Source organism: Dipodomys merriami, unplaced genomic scaffold (assembly GCF_024711535.1).
Source record: "Dipodomys merriami isolate MVZ:Mamm:240054 unplaced genomic scaffold, mDipMer1.0.p SCAF_2314, whole genome shotgun sequence".
Taxonomy (NCBI): Eukaryota; Metazoa; Chordata; class Mammalia; order Rodentia; family Heteromyidae; genus Dipodomys; species Dipodomys merriami.
Window position 1 is genome coordinate 46,646 of NW_027203732.1, and position 11,582 is coordinate 58,227.

An 11,582-nucleotide genomic window follows, 5' to 3' on the forward strand; every position below is an offset into this window, starting at 1 on the left:
AATTTAGATCAATATAATTTTTAAATGTACTTTCACCATGCAGCAATGATATTTTCATGTTTGTTTTTTTTTCTAGAGATGCAGGGGCCACACGACTTGATGTGTTTTCAGGTAAGCCAAGATTTTTTTTCCTCCTTTGTCTCCGAATGGAAGAGCCTGTTACTATTATTTTACTTACGAAATCAAACCACATTCTATAGACTTTAATGTAATCTAAGAGCTTTGTGGGTATAGGAGGAGCTGGGATAGACTCTGAATCAAATTGTTCACTTATTAGAGGACCCATTTGCTAAATTCAGTTCACAGAGTTTTGTAAAGTATCAGTGGGATTTGGAGCAGTTAGAAGAAGCAATTTTACTAAAAAAACATATTAACTTAATGGTTATTCATAATTAAATGTACATTATGTCCAACTTATCACAGTTTTAAAAATGCATGAATGAATGTGCAGCATGAATATCTGAAGGCTTCAAAAATCAAACAGAAGAATCCCCATGTTTTTGTTGTTGCTGTTGATTTCATTCACAGTCTTCAATTGTTTGTGGCAATTATTAGAGAATCTCATCAGGGTGTGACTGGGTGTGATGGCTTTAGCTTTTGTGATGTAAGTCTATAGTGAATATATCAGCTCTGTGGCTGATACTCCCTCTTAACCCAGTTCTGTCAGCTGCTCTGTGGGATCAGTTATCATTCACAGGGGAGAGGACATCATCCATGATGTGAATGCACACCTGGCTAAAAGTCAGCTCAGTTCAGTCCACACCTCTGAGCCTTTATGATACTCAGCCCATTGAGTACTTACAGTTCACAAGAGAGGTATACATGATCATCTTGGGTAATCTGAAAAAAAAAAAGCCTGACCCTCTATTTTACTCAGTTCTGTAAAGTTTGAGATAAAAAAGAGTCAGCCTCTACCACTGTTAAGTATTAGGTTGGAATGGGTAGCTTCAGTGAGAGAGCAAAGAGATGATCAAACCCTAGAATTTCAGGGTTATGGGAGCCGGGTGTACTCAGTTTTGTTCAAAACTACCCTGGGCAGAGGTAACCCCGTGTGGTCTCTGGGCAGCTTACTCCCAAAAGGGAATAGAAGACTTTGAACAGAGTCTTCTCAGCTGGTTCTTTCCTAAGTGACTAGTGGGAATGGGGGTGGGGGTGGGGTGGGGAGAAGCTCATCTGAGCAGAGGAAAAGTGAGTCTAGGGACTGAGTAGAGCTTTCTTCATGGTGAAAACAAGACCTTGTCTTTCATATCCAATTATAGATGTTGGTCAGCTTCCTTGGGGTTCTATCCTGATAAACCACTGTAGGTTGAACAGATAGTGGGTGGAAAATGTGTTTCATACACCTAAATTATAGAACATTATAGCTTAGCCACACAGTATACTATGGAATATTAGTCTTTTACCATCATGATTAACTAGAGGCTGTAGTTTCCTGTTGCTTCCTAGAGCCACAAGATAGTATCCTGGGAATTTGACTTGGGATCAATGCTTAAAGGCTATAATAAAATTAGAAGTAGAGTTTTTGTTATATTTATATCTCCCTCACACTATCATAAAGTTGAAAGCTCCCTATGGCAACCCCTCATAGGTCAGGGAGCATCTTATACAGGACAGGTATCTGTTGCCTAGGAGACAATCAGAGTATGATGGAAACACAGAAAGAAGAAATGACACTTCAGATTGGGAAGCCAGTTCTTGAAATGAGGATGTGATTTTTGTGAATAGTTTAGGAAGAAAAGAATCTCCTTGTCCTTTTTTGTGCATGAGGATTTTTAGGCAAGAATTGACCACTGACTTAAAATCAAAGCCCTAAGAATTTTCTCATCTAAAGAATTATCATGAGGGGTTGGGAATGTGGCTTAGTGGTAGAGTGCTTGCCTAGTATGTATGAAGCCCTGAGTTTGATTCTTCAGTACCACATAAACAGAAAAAGCTGGAAGTGGCACTGTGGCTCGAGTGGTAGAATGCTAACTTTGAGCAAAAGAAGCTTAGAGACAGTGACCAGGCCCTGAGTGCAAGCCCGAGGACCAGCAAAACTAAAACAAACAAAAAAAGAATTATTTACTCCATTACAAATTTCTGAGCGTTTATTATTCCAGGTGCCTGCGGCTTGAACTCAGGGCCTGGTCTCTGTCTCTGACCTCTTTTGCTCAAGACTAGTCCTCTACCACTTTTTGGGGGAGTGGGGATAGACTGTGGGTCTTGAATTTAGGGCTTGGGCCTTGTCCCTGAGCCTCTTTGTACTCAAGTCTAACACTTGAGCCACAGTGCCACTTCTGGATTTGAGTGGTTAATTGGAGATAAGAGTCTTACAGTAACTTTTTGCCAGGGCTGGCTTCAAACCATGATTACCAGATCTCAGCCTCCTGAGTAGCTAGGATTACAGGTGTGAGCCACCAGCATCCATCTCAGCCTTGGATTTTAAACTACCTATTTTTGTGGTTGTTGTTGTAATAAACCACCATGCAGTTATCAATATTGAAAATAGTTTTTCTTCAACTAAAATAAAATAAACACAAACCAGGGCCAGTACTTAAACTGTAGAACAGTACTGGGGTGCTAAGATTGGACTAGTTTTCAAATGATTTACTGAGGCCCTAAATGACTCTCTCTTTAGTTTTCTTTAAGTAATTAGGGGGCTATAAAATTCAAACTAAGTATATGTCACCATGATGTTTTATATTTCTCTATGTTAGCTTTGGTAAAGATGGACATGCCTTCAATATATTTTTATTAGCATACATTAGTTTTACAAGGGGAGATATTATTGTGACATTACTGCACATGTACATAATATATCTGAATCAACCTCATACTCCCAATCACCCTCCTTTTACACTCTATTCCCTTCTTATAAATAATTTCAAAAGGGTTCAATGTTCTATTTGAATATATACAAACAAAATACTTTAACCATATTTATTCATCCTCATTCACTCTACTTATTAACCTGAATGCTTTTTTTAAAATTTCAATCATAGGGCTTAAACTCAGGGCCTGCGCTCTTTTTTTCCCAAGGCTAGTGCTGTACCACTTTGAGCTACAGCTCTACTTCAGAGTAAGAGTCTCATGGACTTTCCTGCCCTGGCTGCTTTGAACCTCGATCCTCAGATCTCAGCTTCCTGAGTAGCTAGGATTATAGGCATGAGCTACCAGTGCCTAGGTTAAATACATTTTTAAAGTACTCATTAATTTCCAGACATTGATCAAAGTGCTTAGCATACATCATGCCCCTTTTAATAAACTAGCATCCTTTTTCCATTGGCATGGAAAATGTAGGACGTATCTTGACTTTGGTGAGTAGGGCTGATAGCTTTGTCTTACCTCTGACATAACTGTATCCCCAAAATGTAAGCATCATTGGTGTGAAAGAGAAATAGACGACAGATGGGTATTTTAATGCACATATTCATAGTACATGTACTTTAGGTATAGTCAAGTACTTCATGGCAAAGTACTATATGTTAAGTCTAGTAAAGTACATGTATGAACTATGAAAGTGTAATCCTGTTGGCTTTTTTGTTTGTTTGTTGTTGCTGGTCCTGGGGCTTGAACTCAGTGCTTGGGCTCTGTCCCTGAGCATCTATGTGCTCAAGGCTAGCACTCTACCACTTGAAGCACAGCACCATTTGCAGCTTTTTCTGTTTATGTGGTACTGAGGAATTGAACCTCATGAATGCTAAGCAAGCACTCTACCTAGTCTAGCCTCATCTTAGACCAGGTAGGCCAGGTGGTTTTCAATCCCAGATGAACATAGATTATTACCAGGAGGAACTTTTAGAGTGGGAATATGATTTTTATACTACAAACTCCAAAAGATTAGCACTATATTATGATATGGTTCACCCCCTACAGGTTGACATGTTAGAAGCTTCATTGTTGGTTTGCCAATGTTGAGATGTGGTGAAACCTTTAAGCAGTAGGGATTATGGGAGAGGTGGTTAGGTCATTGGGGCCCTGTCTTTGGAAGAATTAATGCCTGGTCTCATGGAGTGAATTAGTCCTCCTGGAAGTGTATCCAAGAGTGCAACTGGGTTCCTGTTTTGCCTGCTGTCTTCCTTTCTGGAATGTTTGCCTTCATGTGCTCTTACCACTGTGATGACATCTACTATGAGGCCCTTACCAGAGCTGAGCAAAAATGTACACTGTGCCTTTAGGCTTCTATATCTGTATCTGCTTCCATCAACAGCCTCAGGTATTTCATTATAACAACATAAAATAAACTAGCACAACTAGGTATGTCCTCTTGATGGTTATTTATGGGCCATTTTGAACATTAGTTAATTTTTAAATGTGAATTCAAATTGGTCTGTGAACAAAGAGATTGACCTAGACATGCTAGAAGACAAATCCGTAGGGAAAGAAAGCATATCAGTAATTGTCTAGGGAGGTATTGAAGGTGATGGAAATTAGAAGGAGAACAAGAGATTACAGGGAACTAGGAGGAAACATTTAAGGTGATAGACTTATGGATATAATCTCTGCCTTGGTTGTGGTGGCGGATTCACGACTGTGCATATGCCATAATATGTGATATATATGATGGCATAAATATGCAATTAGATATTTTATATGTAACATATGTCTATATATATCACATGTATATGTCATGTACATGTCAAAATTGATTCAGTTATATACTTTAAAAATATATTATTGCACAGAAATTACTCCTTAATAACACATTGAGAAAGGAAATATAATAGGAATGATATATCCAGCTGTTGAATTTGTGTACTAAAATTAGTCTCATTAGTTTTATAATACCTTTAAAATGTTTTTTTTTTAAATCAGACATAATAGTGTGTCACTTAGTGGTATCTCTTAATCATTAAAATTGATTTCAAATAAGTTAGCACTTTCAAAAATCCAATTCATCTTCAAGAGGCACATGTTTTCTGCTTTAGAAAAACACTCTCAAAAGACTCATATGGCTATTAACTACTTAGAAGGGAGCCTGATGAATTTAATCAGAATGGCCTGGATTTGTTTAGCATTTTGGTGAAAGGGCATAAAGGTTGATCAGTTTGATAGAGCGGTCCTAGGGTCACATCTCATCTATGTTTTTCCATCCCTTAGGAAAGAAATACCTGAAGTTAATGAACGGACCCATCCAATTCTAGAGCAGGGTACATCCTGCTGTATACATAATTTATTAATGTGTAGTTGCTTTATGTTAATTTAAAGCCATTTTGCTGCATGATTATTTTCTCCCTGCAGTTTCTTAGGAAGCTGTAGCCAAGACTCCATTCTGAGCTCCGTAACTGTGCCATAACTCTGTCACTCTGTGGCTGCAGTGGAGGAGGACAGATAATTATGTGAGCAGTAGGACTTTCTGAGGAACAAATTAAGCCCAATATTTATTAGTAATAACTGCATTCTCTTACAGTGGATAATGAAAAACTGCAGGGTGGATTCATGTTGTGTTTCCTGGATGATGGATGCGGCATGAGCCCTGGTAAGTTAATTTGCTCGATACCTAACTGGCTGTTAAAGGAAACAGTCTGAAAAGTCATAAAATAAATAAAAATAAATTGAGCTATCTATTATAAAAACAGGTATGGAGCTATTAAAATAGGAGACTAAAGCCCAGGCTGAACTTAGTTTTTGAAGTATTTGGGTTCAAATATGCTAGCTGGCAAACTATATTCATTCTAACCACCAAAAACGACACATAAAGTACAATAAATAATTAGGGTGAGGAAAATGAAAGACAAATGGTTTGATTGTAAGAAAAATACACCTGGGAATGAATAGCACACAAACAGTGCTAAGATTCCTTTTAGTTCTTTTGGTTGTCATTACTTGCAAAAAGCCCCAGGGCAGCTTCCCATGCCTTTAGGCTATTATTAATTTCTGCATAACCTTGAGGTAGAGGTTGTCTCTCCTGTTTAGCAGTTTATGTTGTTTTTCCTGTGCATGTTCAAAGGTTTAGTTCCTCAAAGGAATGCTCTCATCATAGGAATACATCTATAATATATTGTATGAATTATCTTTGTCATTTAAAGTTAGCACAAAGTCAACACATAATAGGCGCACAGTTCAAATGTTGTGCAATTGAAATGCTACTCTTTCTGATAAGGGGTTTGTTTTAGGCATCACCTTTCTTGAGTTTTGAAAACACTCTAGGTACCAAAAGACAAGATTCTGAAAACTGTGTTTAAAAATTGGTGAAGGAATTCAAGTCATATGAAAATGCTCTGGGTTGGGGCTGGGAAGGTGGCTCAGTGGTAGAGCGCTTGCCTTGCATGCCTGAGGCCCTGGGTTCGATTCCTCAGCACCACATAAGCAAAAAGAAAAAAGCCGGAAGTGGAGCTGTGGCTCAAGTGGTAGAGCGCTAACCTTGAGCTGAAGAGCTGAGGGACAGCGCCCAGGCCTATGACCGACCCAAAAACAAAACAAAACAAAACAAAGAAAATGCTCTGGGTAGTTGGAAGTTCAAGAGAAGAATGATCATCCATCCATCCAGCAGCTGTGAATGCAAAGAGAAGCAATGTCCTCTTGGCTCAAATTGCCAAAGAATATTTATTAGCAAGATTAGAAGATGCTCAACTATTCTTTTCTTTTCTTTTTTTTTTTATTGTGAAAATACTGTACAGAGGGGTTACAGTTACATGGGCAAGGTAATGAGTACATTTCTTATCAAGCATTGTTGCCTCCTCCTTTGTTGAAAAATATTTTAAAATATGTTTTCTTATTGTAAAAAATAGTGTACAGAGGGGTTACAATTACATGGGCAAGATAATGAGTACATTTCTTATCAAGCACTGTTGCCTCCTCCTTTGTTTCTCCTTCTCATCCCTTCCCATCTCCCCCTGCCCCCCCGACCCGATCCTCCCCCCCACCAAAGTTGTAAAGTTCATTTTTGACATAACATCTTGTACATCTCATTGTTGCAATGGGTCCACCTGTATCCCTATTTAAATAATTTCTTTTTTCCCTTCCTCTCCACAAATTATACCAACATCAAATACAGTGAAAGCAGGGGTTATACCATGGAGGAGGGACATACAAAGCAACAAAGAAATATCTTATAAATATGTTAGACACAATAGCAAGAAAGAAAAAACATTTGAATCCTTATCTTGGGGTTCATTTCGCTTAACATCAACTTATCTGAAAATTTCTGCTTGTCTCAGACATGTACTAGTTATTACAAATAAGAGAAACCATGGGACCTATGTTTCTTTGGGCCTGGCTTACTTCACTTAATATAATTTTTTCCAAGTCTTTCCATTTCCTAACAAATGGGACAATGTCATTCTTTCTGATGGAGGCATAGAATTCCATTGTGTATATATACCACATTTTCTTGATCCATTCCTCTACTGAGGGGTATCTGGGTTGGTTCCATATCTTAGCTATGGTAAATAATGCTTCAATAAACATAGTTGTGCTGGTAGATTTAGTTTTGTCTTGTTTTTGATCATTTGTGTAAATACCCAAAGCTGGGTCATAGGGGAGCTCTATGTAGAATTTTTTGTGGAACCTCCATACTACTTTCCAAGTTGGTTGAACAAGTTTACACTCCCACCAACAATGCAGTAAGGTCCCCTTCTGTTCACATCCCCTCCAGCATCTGTTGTTATTAGAGTTCTTGATTATAGCCATTCTAACTGGGGTGAGGTGGTATCTCAATGTTGTTTTGATTTGCATTTCTTTTATGGCTAGGGAGGTTGGATGCTCAACTATTCTATGTAGCTCTCATTCTGGTAGCTAATATTGTTATCGTGGACAACACAGTAGCTAATTCTCTATGTCAATATGGCTAACATAGGCTAACTCCTTAGGAAAATATGATTGAATGTCCATTAGCTACAGAATAACAGAGTATTTAATGATCTTTATATAGCTCATACTTGGTGCCACTAAACTATGACATGTCTGTATCCAGGGTCCTTGGAATAATTTTAAAGCATGTACTCAGGTAGGCTGATAAGATGAACATTCTTGGTTATGGAGATTAGTATATTTTGAAATCTGGAGGATTCCTACCTAAAACAAGTGCCCTGGAGAGTCAAGGAAAATGATGGAAAGTGTGAAGTGATTAACTCCTCTTCCCCAGAGTCAAGGAAAATGATGGAAAGTGTGAAGTGATTAACTCCTCTTCCCCAGTATCAGAAGAGAAGCCATTCTGTTTTCTTCAGTCTCATGTGGACCTAGATTTGGGACAAACCTATGAGAAAAAATTATTCATGGTTACAAATAATAAAAATCACTTTTAACAATCTACTAACACTTACTAAGTAGCAAGTAATGTGCCCAGGGTCTCACATCATTTCATTTAACTTGCTATATGTATCTTCATCAGTGTGTAAGTATTAGAGATAAGAAAAGTAAGGCTCAGAGTTTTAAGCTCTACTCATGGTCATATTGTGTGATGTGTCTGACCTCAAATGATACCATTAAGATCTTTGCCAGTATCATTCTAATGAATGAGTTAAATATCATTGTGTATATGTATTCATTCATCCATTGAGGGGCAACTGGGCTGATTTTCCATATGCTGCAATGAACATGGTTGTGTTGGTGGCTTTACTTACTGTAACCTCATTTGTGTTCTATTGGACAAATGCCCAGAAGTGGAATTGCTGGGTCACTGAGTAGTTCTATGTTTATTCTTTTTTGAGGAACCTCCATACTGTTTTCTATAGCAGTTGAACAATGTAAGAGCATTCCCCTTTGGCCATATCCTTGCCAGGATTTATTGTGTCTGTTTTCTTGATAATGACCATGCTAACTCATCTCAGTGTTGTTTTGATTTGCATTTCCTTTGCCAGAGATCATGATATTGTACCATTCATAAGGAAATGGAAACACTTGAAAAAAAATCGTATTAAGTGAAGTAAGTTAAACTCAGAGAAACAAAGGTTGCATGTTTTCCTCTCATTTGTGGTAGCTAAAATATGCCTATAAATCCATAAGGAAACATACTGGGGGGTATGCAAGTAGTTGCAAATAAGTTAACGGAAGTTAATTATAATTGGCCTTATACAGAGCTCAAATAGTATATTTTTTTTTAGAAAAACAAGGTCAAAGTCCCAACAAAATCAGCACCAGGAAAGGGTTACATTTAAGGGGGTAGGGAGGGGAGCTAGGACCAAGAGGAGAGGGGTAGATGAAAGAAGCAAGGAGTGAGGAAAATGCAGTCAAGAATTCACTGTATATACCACAAAAGAAAAGTAAGAGAAGGGGTGGGTGAAAGGGTGTGTGTGTGTGTGTGTGTGTGTGTGTGTGTGTGTGTGTGTGTGTGTGTGTGTGTATGTGTGAATGTTGAAGGAGGTGTGACACTGATCAAGATAAATTATATTCATAAATTACTTTGTTAAATGGCACAACTACTTAAAAATAGTAAAAATTTTTAAAAGAAAAAATCTCCTCACCCCCTTCAAAAAAATTCTTCTCAGTGGTCATGGATCCTGATACAAGTACCCTGTAGGCTGGTTGGGGAGCTATCTACCTGTCCTAATGCCCCAAAGTGTTATGCCTCAGGCTAGTGGCAAAGAAATATCCTACTCATTTAAAAAGTCTTCATCAAGATGATAGGGAGAGTCATAGGATATGATAGGGGGATGTGAATATGATCAATATGCATGCATGTAAAGAGAATAATAAAACCCATTAAATAATTTTTTCAAGGGGAAGGAAAGCATATGTGCTGCATCCTCTCTGTAATCCCAGATACTGTGGGATGGCAGTGTGCAGATAATAGAAGGATCAAGGGGGCTGGGAAGGTGGCTCAGTGGTAGAGCTCTTGTCTTGCATGCATGAGGCCCTGGGTTCGATTCCTCAGCACCACATAAGCAAAAAGAAAAAAGCCAGAAGTGGCGCTGTGGCTCAAGTTGTAGAGCACTAGCCTTGAGCTGACAAGCTGAGGGACAGTGCCCAGGCCCAGAGTTCAGGCCCTATGACCGGACCCCCCCCGCAAAAAAGAAAACTCAGTAAAAAGAAAAAAATAGAAGGATCAAGATTTAGGGACACCTCAGGCAAAACAGTAGTGAAATCCTATCTCAACAACAACAACAACAAAGTTGGGAATGACAACCAACATTTGTCATAATGGCTATGCAGGTAGCATAAATAGGATTGCAGTCCTAGCTAGTTCAGGCAAAACCGGAAGACCTATGTCAACATAAGCAAAGCAAAAAGGATTGGGAATGTTTTTCAAGTGGTAGAGTATTTCAATTGGAGACCCTGAGTTCAAGTCAAACCCCAAGATTACAAAGAAGGGAGGGAGGGAGAGAGGGAATGACTGAAAAAGAAAATTCCTTGTCAATTGCAGAGGACTCTTCAGACATCATATACTTTGGAACCTCCAAGAAGCAGTTATCCACCTTGAAGTTCATTGGGCAATATGGAAATGGGCTGAAAAGGTGAGTTTTTTTTTAAAATTTTTTTCCGCCTTAAAGCACATAGTATTGATAGTGGAAATAGTATTGAAGACAGTCTCACACAGAGCCATGCAGGCATGTAAAGCTTTGAGCAGAGTTTACATTTAGGAAGGACTTCTATCTTGTTTGAAAACTCCATATCCATAATTGATTTGGATCTTTATATTTAAAAAATTAATTTTCACCATAAGATGGATTCTTGCAGGCCCTTTCAAAGCAGTACTTCTGGACTTGTACAGCTTTATTGAACCTCATTGAATCTCCGTGTTTGACTGCTCCTCGAAGCCTATTTTACTGTTGTGTCTACGGTTGTGTCTATATTTTGCTCATGTCAATGAGAGGCAAGGACATCAGACTCAGAAGCTGGTAGCTTATGCCAGGGCCTGATGGTTCTGCAGCGTCCTGGATGTAGCTTTATTCTAGCAACTGGCCAGGAGGAATGTGGAGCTGATACTCAGATTCATTGAATCTATTGTGAGAAGTGAAATAAAACTGTGTTTCTTGGTGTTGGGTCAACAGAAGGGTTGTTAGAACAGTGTGTTGCAGTCAACAGAATCATGCCTATTTGCTTGTTCTTTATTGGTGCTGAGATGTAAACCATTATGTTCTTCATTTTTTAATACAGTGGGTCCATGAGAATTGGCAAAGACTTCATTCTTTTTACAAAGAAGGAAGAAACCATGACCTGTCTTTTTTTTTCTCAGACTTTCTGTGAAAGAGAAGGCCTTACCGAGGTAAGAGTTGAGTATTTCCTTCCACTTCCATAGTAGGTAGGGATGGTGGTGTTTCCTTTTATCTGCTCAGGAAGTGAAGTGTGGCCCTGACTTCCTTCTGACGATGAGTGAGGAACTTAAGGATGTGTTTGAGAGATGGAGAGGAGATATCTGTACATTCTGGAGTCCTCAGAGGCCTTTTGGAGAACTTCATTTCATTTTTCTTAAGGTTAAAATCTCCTTAAATAAGATACTACTTCTGTTAGAAGGAGACTTCTGGAAGAAGAAGCTTGCAACATCTTTCATTTTTCTTCCCTCCCTCCCTCCCCTCCCTCCCTCCCTCCCTCCCTCCCTCCCTCCCTCCCTCCCTCCCTCCCTCCCCTCCCATCCTTCCTTCCTCCCTCCCTCCCTCCTTTCCTTCCTTCCTTCCTTCCTTGTTTACTTCCTTCCTTCCTTCCTTCCTTCCTACCTTCTTCCT